This window comes from Delphinus delphis, unplaced genomic scaffold, assembly GCF_949987515.2.
Source record: "Delphinus delphis unplaced genomic scaffold, mDelDel1.2 scaffold_30, whole genome shotgun sequence".
NCBI lineage: Eukaryota > Metazoa > Chordata > Mammalia > Artiodactyla > Delphinidae > Delphinus > Delphinus delphis.
Genome location: NW_027192651.1, coordinates 3364297 through 3375079, shown reverse-complemented (window position 1 = coordinate 3375079; position 10783 = coordinate 3364297).

Genomic DNA, 10783 nt, shown 5'->3' with positions numbered 1-10783 from the left:
GTGGCTGTGTCTTTTTGATTTTAATTTCCCTAAGCTATAGGACCATAAGTGGCAGTGCCCTAGGCTCTGTTGCTTTGTTTTTTAGATGTTTCAGGAAACACCATACACTTCTGCCGAGTGTCTGTTGGCAATTTACATCCCGCCCATCAGCATAACAAGGCTCCCAGTTCTAAATGGCCTGTTGCCTTTCTGGATTTTACACTTTTTTCAGATGGCCCTTTTGACCGGGGGGAAGTGAGACTTCATTGTAGTGCAGATTTCCTTTGCAAGCTTGCTTGGTTGGCCAAAAAGGGCGTATGCGTTTTTTCCTGAATATATTCAGGAAAAAACGCATACGCCCTTTTTGGCCAAGTGCATCATTGTGGACGTTCTGCCTCTTTTCCTATGCTTTCAATGCAATTCCAGTCTACCTCCTGAAATCGGTTTCCTGCAATTCTGCCCCGCTTTCAAGTCCTCTTGGCAGCCTTACTTCAGTCTATTTTTGGACGATAGCTGTCATTTATAACTCTGCAGGTTTGTGAGTTACAGTGCCCCTGAGCTCCTTTCTTCAACTCGCTTTCTTGTGACCTGGCCGCAACACCGCAGGATGGCTTCAGGCCCTAATCTTGTTCCGGCCCGGCACGCTGAGCCTTTGGTTAATTCCTCTTCCTGGTGGGAAATGAGAGTTAAATTTGCCTGTCCAGACACCTCCAGCTAGCCTCTCATTGGTTCTCGCTATTCCTGTTCATCTTCCGCAGAAATTGCAAACTGGGCCAAACAGGAGGTTAAAGGGACTGACTCTCCAACTCGGGAGAGTGTTAGTAAAGGGTCTGGAATGTTGCACCCGAGTACCAGGGGAGGAAAACTGAGACATGTTTGAACACGTCTCCCGTTCACATGGTTGATCATACTCTGGGTTCCACATGCATGTTTTAGCTGAAGGAAGAATACCTTAAACTTGGAGAGTTGAGACCCGTGTAATGGGTACCATGCAATATGACTTCAAAGGGTCTTCATTTGCTCACCGAACCTCTCCAATCCTATCACTGCTGCGTTTATGCCCCTGTACACACGCTTGATTCTCTTTTGGAGACATAGCAATCCATAGGTTTTAAGATACTTACTAGTCAGGTACATTCTTAGGCGTTTAATATGGGGTTTTGAGTCCATTTCGTTGAGCAAGGAGTAGCTCTTGTCTATTCCATATTTGGCTTAAGGAACTTTATCTGTGCTCATTTCAATCTCTGGTTTTATGCAGCACCCCAACTCACCTTTCCCCTTAAGCAAGCATAAGTTGGTTTTCTAAATTTGAGACCCTGTTCTGTTTTGGAATGCAGTTCCTGTGTAGCCAAGTTTACATTCCGTGTATTAGTGATATCTTATGATGTTTCTTTTTCTGTGTGACTTATTTCAGTTAGAATCATCGTACCTGAATCCACTCATTATGCTGCTACGGGCCTGATGACATAGATTTCATTGCTGAGTGATACTGCATTGTACGTAAGTACCACAAGTTCTTTATCCATTTTTCACTTTCTGTGATATTGAACTTGTACGGTAAATGGGGTTCTTGTAAACGGAGGCGTCCCAAACTTTGGGGTGGCTGTGTCTTTTTGATTTTAATTTCCCTAAGCTATAGGACCATAAGTGGAAGTGCCCTAGGCTCTGTTGCTTTGTTTTTTAGATGTTTCAGGTAACACCATACACTTCTCCCTAGTGTCTGTTGGCAATTTACATCCCGCCCATCAGCATAACAAGGCTCCCAGTTCTCCATGGCCTGTCCTGCCTTTCTGGATTTTACACTTTTTTCAGATGGCCCTTTTGACCGGGGGGAAGTGAGACTTCATTGTAGTGCAGATTTCCTTTGCAAGCTTGCTTGGTTGGCCAAAAAGGGCGTATGCGTTTTTTCCTGAATATATTCAGGAAAAAACGCATACGCCCTTTTTGGCCAAGTGCATCATTGTGGACGTTCTGCCTCTTTTCCTATGCTTTCAATGCAATTCCAGTCTACCTCCTGAAATCGGTTTCCTGAAATTCTGCCCCGCTTTCAAGTCCTCTTGGCAGCCTTACTTCAGTCTATTTTTGGACGATAGCTGTCATTTATAACTCTGCAGGTTTGTGAATTACAGTGCCCCTGAGCTCCTTTCTTCAACTCGCTTTCTTGTGACCTGGCCGCAACACCGCAGGATGGCTTCAGGCCCTAATCTGGTTCCGGCACGGCACGCTGAGCCTTTGGTTAATTCCTCTTCCGGGTGGGAAATGAGAGTTAAATTTGCCCGTCCAGACACCTCCAGCTAGTCTCTCATTGGTTCTCGCTATTCCTGTTCATCTTCCGCAGAAATTGCAAACTGGGCCAAACAGGAGGTTAAAGGTGCTGACTCTCCAAGTGGGGAGAGTGTTAGTAAAGCGTCTGGAATGTTGCACCCGAGTACCAGGGTACGAAAACTGAGACATATTTGAACACGTCTCCCGATCACATGGTTGATCATACTCTGGGTTCCACATGCATGTTTTAGCTGAAGGAAGAATACCTAAAACCTGGGTAGTTGAAACCTGTGGAATGGGTACCATGCAATATGACTTCAAAGGGTCTTCCTTTGCTCACCGAACCTCTCCAATCCTATCAATGCTGCGTTTATGCCCCTGTACACATGCTTGATTCCCCTTCGGAGACATAGCAATCCATAGGTTTTAAGATACTTACTAGTCAGGTACATTCTTAGGCGTTTAATATGTGGTGTTGAGTCCATTTCGTTGAGCAAGGAGTAGCTCTTGTCTATTCCATATTTGGCTTAAGGAACTTTATCTGTGCTCATTTCAATCTCTGGTTTTATGCAGCACCCCAACTCACCTTTCCCCTTAAGCAAGCATAAGTTGGTTTTCTAAATGTGAGACCCTGTTCTGTTTTGGAATGCAGTTCCTGTGTAGCCAAGTTTACATTCCGTGTATTAGTGATATCTTATGATGTTTCTTTTTCTGTGTGACTTATTTCAGTTAGAATCATCGTACCTGAATCCACTCATTATGCTGCTACGGGCCTGATGACATAGATTTCATTGCTGAGTGATACTGCATTGTACGTAAGTACCACAAGTTCTTTATCCATTTTTCACTTTCTGTGATATTGAACTTGTACGGTAAACGAGGTTCTTGTAAACGGAGGCATCCCAAACTTTGGGGTGGCTGTGTCTTTTTTATTTTAATTTCCCTAAGCTATAGGACCATAAGTGGAAGTGCCCTAGGCTCTGTTGCTTTGTTTTTTAGATGTTTCAGGAAACACCATACACTTCTCCCGAGTGTCTGTTGGCAATTTACATCCCGCCCATCAGCATAACAAGGCTCCCAGTTCTCCATGGCCTGTCCTGCCTTTCTGGATTTTACACTTTTTTCAGATGGCCCTTTTGACCGGGGGGAAGTGAGACTTCATTGTAGTGCAGATTTCCTTTGCAAGCTTGCTTGGTTGGCCAAAAAGGGCGTATGCGTTTTTTCCTGAATATATTCAGGAAAAAACGCATACGCCCTTTTTGGCCAAGTGCATCATTGTGGACGTTCTGCCTCTTTTCCTATGCTTTCAATGCAATTCCAGTCTACCTCCTGAAATCGGTTTCCTGCAATTCTGCCCCGCTTTCAAGTCCTCTTGGCAGCCTTACTTCAGTCTATTTTTGGACGATAGCTGTCATTTATAACTCTGCAGGTTTGTGAATTACAGTGCCCCTGAGCTCCTTTCTTCAACTCGCTTTCTTGTGACCTGGCCGCAACACCGCAGGATGGCTTCAGGCCCTAATCTTGTTCCGGCCCGGCATGCTGAGCCTTTGGTTAATTCCTCTTCCTGGTGGGAAATGAGAGTTAAATTTGCCCGTCCAGACACCTCCAGCTAGCCTCTCATTGGTTCTCGCTATTCCTGTTCATCTTCCGCAGAAATTGCAAACTGGGCCAAACAGGAGGTTAAAGGTGCTGACTCTCCAAGTGGGGAGAGTGTTAGTAAAGCGTCTGGAATGTTGCACCCGAGTACCAGGGGAGGAAAACTGAGACATATTTGAACACGTCTCCCGATCACATGGTTGATCATACTCTGGGTTCCACATGCATGTTTTAGCTGAAGGAAGAATACCTAAAACCTGGGTAGTTGAGACCCGTGTAATGGGTACCATGCAATATGACTTCAAAGGGTCTTCATTTGCTCACCGAACCTCTCCAATCCTATCACTGCTGCGTTTATGCCCCTGTACACACGCTTGATTCTCTTTTGGAGACATAGCAATCCATAGGTTTTAAGATACTTACTAGTCAGGTACATTCTTAGGCGTTTAATATGCGGTGTTGAGTCCATTTCATTGAGCAAGGAGTAGCTCTTGTCTATTCCATATTTGCCTTAAGGAACTTTATCTGTGCTCATTTCAATCTCTGGTTTTATGCAGCACCCCAACTCACCTTTCCCCTTAAGCAAGCATAAGTTGGTTTTCTAAATTTGAGACCCTGTTCTGTTTTGGAATGCAGTTCCTGTGTAGCCAAGTTTACATTCCGTGTATTAGTGATATCTTATGATGTTTCTTTTTCTGTGTGACTTATTTCAGTTAGAATCATCGTACCTGAATCCACTCATTATGCTGCTACGGGCCTGATGACATAGATTTCATTGCTGAGTGATACTGCATTGTACGTAAGTACCACAAGTTCTTTATCCATTTTTCACTTTCTGTGATATTGAACTTGTACGGTAAACGAGGTTCTTGTAAATGGAGGCGTCCCAAACTTTGGGGTGGCTGTGTCTTTTTGATTTTAATTTCCCTAAGCTATAGGACCATAAGTGGAAGTGCCCTAGGCTCTGTTGCTTTGTTTTTTAGATGTTTCAGGAAACACCATACACTTCTCCCGAGTGTCTGTTGGCAATTTACATCCCGCCCATCAGCATAACAAGGCTCCCAGTTCTCCATGGCCTGTCCTGCCTTTCTGGATTTTACACTTTTTTCAGATGGCCCTTTTGACCGGGGGGAAGTGAGACTTCATTGTAGTGCAGATTTCCTTTGCAAGCTTGCTTGGTTGGCCAAAAAGGGCATATGCGTTTTTTCCTGAATATATTCAGGAAAAAACGCATACGCCCTTTTTGGCCAAGTGCATCATTGTGGACGTTCTGCCTCTTTTCCTATGCTTTCAATGCAATTCCAGTCTACCTCCTGAAATCGGTTTCCTGCAATTCTGCCCCGCTTTCAAGTCCTCTTGGCAGCCTTACTTCAGTCTATTTTTGGACAATAGCTGTCATTTATAACTCTGCAGGTTTGTGAATTACAGTGCCCCTGTGCTCCTTTCTTCAACTCGCTTTCTTGTGACCTGGCCGCAACACCGCAGGATGGCTTCAGGCCCTAATCTGGTTCCGGCCCGGCATGCTGAGCCTTTGGTTAATTCCTCTTCCTGGTGGGAAATGAGAGTTAAATTTGCCTGTCCAGACACCTCCAGCTAGCCTCTCATTGGTTCTCGCTATTCCTGTTCATCTTCCGCAGAAATTGCAAACTGGGCCAAACAGGAGGTTAAAGGGACTGACTCTCCAAGTCGGGAGAGTGTTAGTAAAGCGTCTGGAATGTTGCTCCCGAGTACCGGGGTACGAAAACTGAGACATATTTGAACACGTCTCCAGTTCACATGGTTGATCATACTCTGGGTTCCACATGCAGGTTTTAGCTGAAGGAAGAATACCTTAAACCTGGAGAGTTGAGACCCGTGTAATGGGTACCATGCAATATGACTTCAAAGGGTCTTCATTTGCTCACCGCACTTCTCCAATCCTATCACTGCTGCGTTTATGCCCCTGTACACATGCTTGATTCTCTTTTGGAGACATAGCAATCCATAGGTTTTAAGATACTTACTAGTCAGGTACATTCTTAGGCGTTTAATATGGGGTGTTGAGTCCATTTCGTTGAGCAAGGAGTAGCTCTTGTGTATTCCATATTTGGCTTAAGGACCTTTATCTGTGCTCATTTCAATCTCTGGTTTTATACAGCACCCCAACTCACCTTTCCCCTTAAGCAAGCATAAGTTGGTTTTCTAAATTTGAGACCCTGTTCTGTTTTGGAATGCAGTTCCTGTGTAGCCAAGTTTACATTCCGTGTATTAGTGATATCTTATGATGTTTCTTTTTCTGTGTGACTTATTTCAGTTAGAATCATCGTACCTGAATCCACTCATTATGCTGCTACGGGCCTGATGACATAGATTTCATTGCTGAGTGATACTGCATTGTACGTAAGTACCACAAGTTCTTTATCCATTTTTCACTTTCTGTGATATTGAACTTGTACGGGAAATGGGGTTCTTGTAAACGGAGGCGTCCCAAACTTTGGGGTGGCTGTGTCTTTTTGATTTTAATTTCCCTAAGCTATAGGACCATAAGTGGAAGTGCCCTAGGCTCTGTTGCTTTGTTTTTTAGATGTTTCAGGAAACACCATACACTTCTCCCTAGTGTCTGTTGGCAATTTACATCCCGCCCATCAGCATAACAAGGCTCCCAGTTCTCCATGGCCTGTCCTGCCTTTCTGGATTTTACACTTTTTTCAGATGGCCCTTTTGACCGGGGGGAAGTGAGACTTCATTGTAGTGCAGATTTCCTTTGCAAGCTTGCTTGGTTGGCCAAAAAGGGCGTATGCGTTTTTTCCTGAATATATTCAGGAAAAAACGCATACGCCCTTTTTGGCCAAGTGCATCATTGTGGACGTTCTGCCTCTTTTCCTATGCTTTCAATGCAATTCCAGTCTACCTCCTGAAATCGGTTTCCTGCAATTCTGCCCCGCTTTCAAGTCCTCTTGGCAGCCTTACTTCAGTCTATTTTTGGACGATAGCTGTCATTTATAACTCTGCAGGTTTGTGAATTACAGTGCCCCTGAGCTCCTTTCTTCAACTCGCTTTCTTGTGAGCTGGCCGCAACACCGCAGGATGGCTTCAGGCCCTAATCTGGTTCCGGCACGGCACGCTGAGCCTTTGGTTAATTCCTCTTCCGGGTGGGAAATGAGAGTTAAATTTGCCCGTCCACACACCTCCAGCTAGTCTCTCATTGGTTCTCGCTATTCCTGTTCATCTTCCGCAGAAATTGCAAACTGGGCCAAACAGGAGGTTAAAGGTGCTGACTCTCCAAGTGGGGAGAGTGTTAGTAAAGCGTCTGGAATGTTGCACCCGAGTACCAGGGTACGAAAACTGAGACATATTTGAACACGTCTCCCGATCACATGGTTGATCATACTCTGGGTTCCACATGCATGTTTTAGCTGAAGGAAGAATACCTAAAACCTGGGTAGTTGAAACCTGTGGAATGGGTACCATGCAATATGACTTCAAAGGGTCTTCCTTTGCTCACCGAACCTCTCCAATCCTATCAATGCTGCGTTTATGCCCCTGTACACATGCTTGATTCCCCTTCGGAGACATAGCAATCCATAGGTTTTAAGATACTTACTAGTCAGGTACATTCTTAGGCGTTTAATATGCGGTGTTGAGTCCATTTCGTTGAGCAAGGAGTAGCTCTTGTCTATTCCATATTTGGCTTAAGGAACTTTATCTGTGCTCATTTCAATCTCTGGTTTTATGCAGCACCCCAACTCACCTTTCCCCTTAAGCAAGCATAAGTTGGTTTTCTAAATGTGAGACCCTGTTCTGTTTTGGAATGCAGTTCCTGTGTAGCCAAGTTTACATTCCGTGTATTAGTGATATCTTATGATGTTTCTTTTTCTGTGTGACTTATTTCAGTTAGAATCATCGTACCTGAATCCACTCATTATGCTGCTACGGGCCTGATGACAGATTTCATTGCTGAGTGATACTGCATTGTACGTAAGTACCACAAGTTCTTTATCCATTTTTCACTTTCTGTGATATTGAACTTGTACGGGAAATGGGGTTCTTGTAAACGGAGGCGTCCCAAACTTTGGGGTGGCTGTGTCTTTTTGATTTTAATTTCCCTAAGCTATAGGACCATAAGTGGAAGTGCCCTAGGCTCTGTTGCTTTGTTTTTTAGATGTTTCAGGAAACACCATACACTTCTCCCTAGTGTCTGTTGGCAATTTACATCCCGCCCATCAGCATAACAAGGCTCCCAGTTCTCCATGGCCTGTCCTGCCTTTCTGGATTTTACACTTTTTTCAGATGGCCCTTTTGACCGGGGGGAAGTGAGACTTCATTGTAGTGCAGATTTCCTTTGCAAGCTTGCTTGGTTGGCCAAAAAGGGCGTATGCGTTTTTTCCTGAATATATTCAGGAAAAAACGCATACGCCCTTTTTGGCCAAGTGCATCATTGTGGACGTTCTGCCTCTTTTCCTATGCTTTCAATGCAATTCCAGTCTACCTCCTGAAATCGGTTTCCTGCAATTCTGCCCCGCTTTCAAGTCCTCTTGGCAGCCTTACTTCAGTCTATTTTTGGACGATAGCTGTCATTTATAACTCTGCAGGTTTGTGAATTACAGTGCCCCTGAGCTCCTTTCTTCAACTCGCTTTCTTGTGAGCTGGCCGCAACACCGCAGGATGGCTTCAGGCCCTAATCTGGTTCCGGCACGGCACGCTGAGCCTTTGGTTAATTCCTCTTCCGGGTGGGAAATGAGAGTTAAATTTGCCCGTCCACACACCTCCAGCTAGTCTCTCATTGGTTCTCGCTATTCCTGTTCATCTTCCGCAGAAATTGCAAACTGGGCCAAACAGGAGGTTAAAGGTGCTGACTCTCCAAGTGGGGAGAGTGTTAGTAAAGCGTCTGGAATGTTGCACCCGAGTACCAGGGTACGAAAACTGAGACATATTTGAACACGTCTCCCGATCACATGGTTGATCATACTCTGGGTTCCACATGCATGTTTTAGCTGAAGGAAGAATACCTAAAACCTGGGTAGTTGAAACCTGTGGAATGGGTACCATGCAATATGACTTCAAAGGGTCTTCCTTTGCTCACCGAACCTCTCCAATCCTATCAATGCTGCGTTTATGCCCCTGTACACATGCTTGATTCCCCTTCGGAGACATAGCAATCCATAGGTTTTAAGATACTTACTAGTCAGGTACATTCTTAGGCGTTTAATATGCGGTGTTGAGTCCATTTCGTTGAGCAAGGAGTAGCTCTTGTCTATTCCATATTTGGCTTAAGGAACTTTATCTGTGCTCATTTCAATCTCTGGTTTTATGCAGCACCCCAACTCACCTTTCCCCTTAAGCAAGCATAAGTTGGTTTTCTAAATGTGAGACCCTGTTCTGTTTTGGAATGCAGTTCCTGTGTAGCCAAGTTTACATTCCGTGTATTAGTGATATCTTATGATGTTTCTTTTTCTGTGTGACTTATTTCAGTTAGAATCATCGTACCTGAATCCACTCATTATGCTGCTACGGGCCTGATGACAGATTTCATTGCTGAGTGATACTGCATTGTACGTAAGTACCACAAGTTCTTTATCCATTTTTCACTTTCTGTGATATTGAACTTGTACGGTAAACGAGGTTCTTGTAAACGGAGGCATCCCAAACTTTGGGGTGGCTGTGTCTTTTTGATTTTAATTTCCCTAAGCTATAGGACCATAAGTGGAAGTGCCCTAGGCTCTGTTGCTTTGTTTTTTAGATGTTTCAGGAAACACCATACACTTCTCCCGAGTGTCTGTTGGCAATTTACATCCCGCCCATCAGCATAACAAGGCTCCCAGTTCTCCATGGCCTGTCCTGCCTTTCTGGATTTTACACTTTTTTCAGATGGCCCTTTTGACCGGGGGGAAGTGAGACTTCATTGTAGTGCAGATTTCCTTTGCAAGCTTGCTTGGTTGGCCAAAAAGGGCGTATGCGTTTTTTCCTGAATATATTCAGGAAAAAACGCATACGCCCTTTTTGGCCAAGTGCATCATTGTGGACGTTCTGCCTCTTTTCCTATGCTTTCAATGCAATTCCAGTCTACCTCCTGAAATCGGTTTCCTGCAATTCTGCCCCGCTTTCAAGTCCTCTTGGCAGCCTTACTTCAGTCTATTTTTGGACGATAGCTGTCATTTATAACTCTGCAGGTTTGTGAATTACAGTGCCCCTGAGCTCCTTTCTTCAACTCGCTTTCTTGTGACCTGGCCGCAACACCGCAGGATGGCTTCAGGCCCTAATCTTGTTCCGGCCCGGCATGCTGATCCTTTGGTTAATTCCTCTTCCTGGTGGGAAATGAGAGTTAAATTTGCCCGTCCAGACACCTCCAGCTAGCCTCTCATTGGTTCTCGCTATTCCTGTTCATCTTCCGCAGAAATTGCAAACCGGGCCAAACAGGAGGTTAAAGGTGCTGACTCTCCAAGTGGGGAGAGTGTTAGTAAAGCGTCTGGAATGTTGCACCCGAGTACCAGGGGAGGAAAACTGAGACATATTTGAACACGTCTCCCGATCACATGGTTGATCATACTCTGGGTTCCACATGCATGTTTTAGCTGAAGGAAGAATACCTAAAACCTGGGTAGTTGAGACCCGTGTAATGGGTACCATGCAATATGACTTCAAAGGGTCTTCATTTGCTCACCGAACCTCCCCAATCCTATCACTGCTGCGTTTATGCCCCTGTACACACGCTTGATTCTCTTTTGGAGACATAGCAATCCATAGGTTTTAAGATACTTACTAGTCAGGTACATTCTTAGGCGTTTAATATGCGGTGTTGAGTCCATTTCATTGAGCAAGGAGTAGCTCTTGTCTATTCCATATTTGCCTTAAGGAACTTTATCTGTGCTCATTTCAATCTCTGGTTTTATGCAGCACCCCAACTCACCTTTCCCCTTAAGCAAGCATAAGTTGGTTTTCTAAATTTGAGACCCTGTTCTGTTTT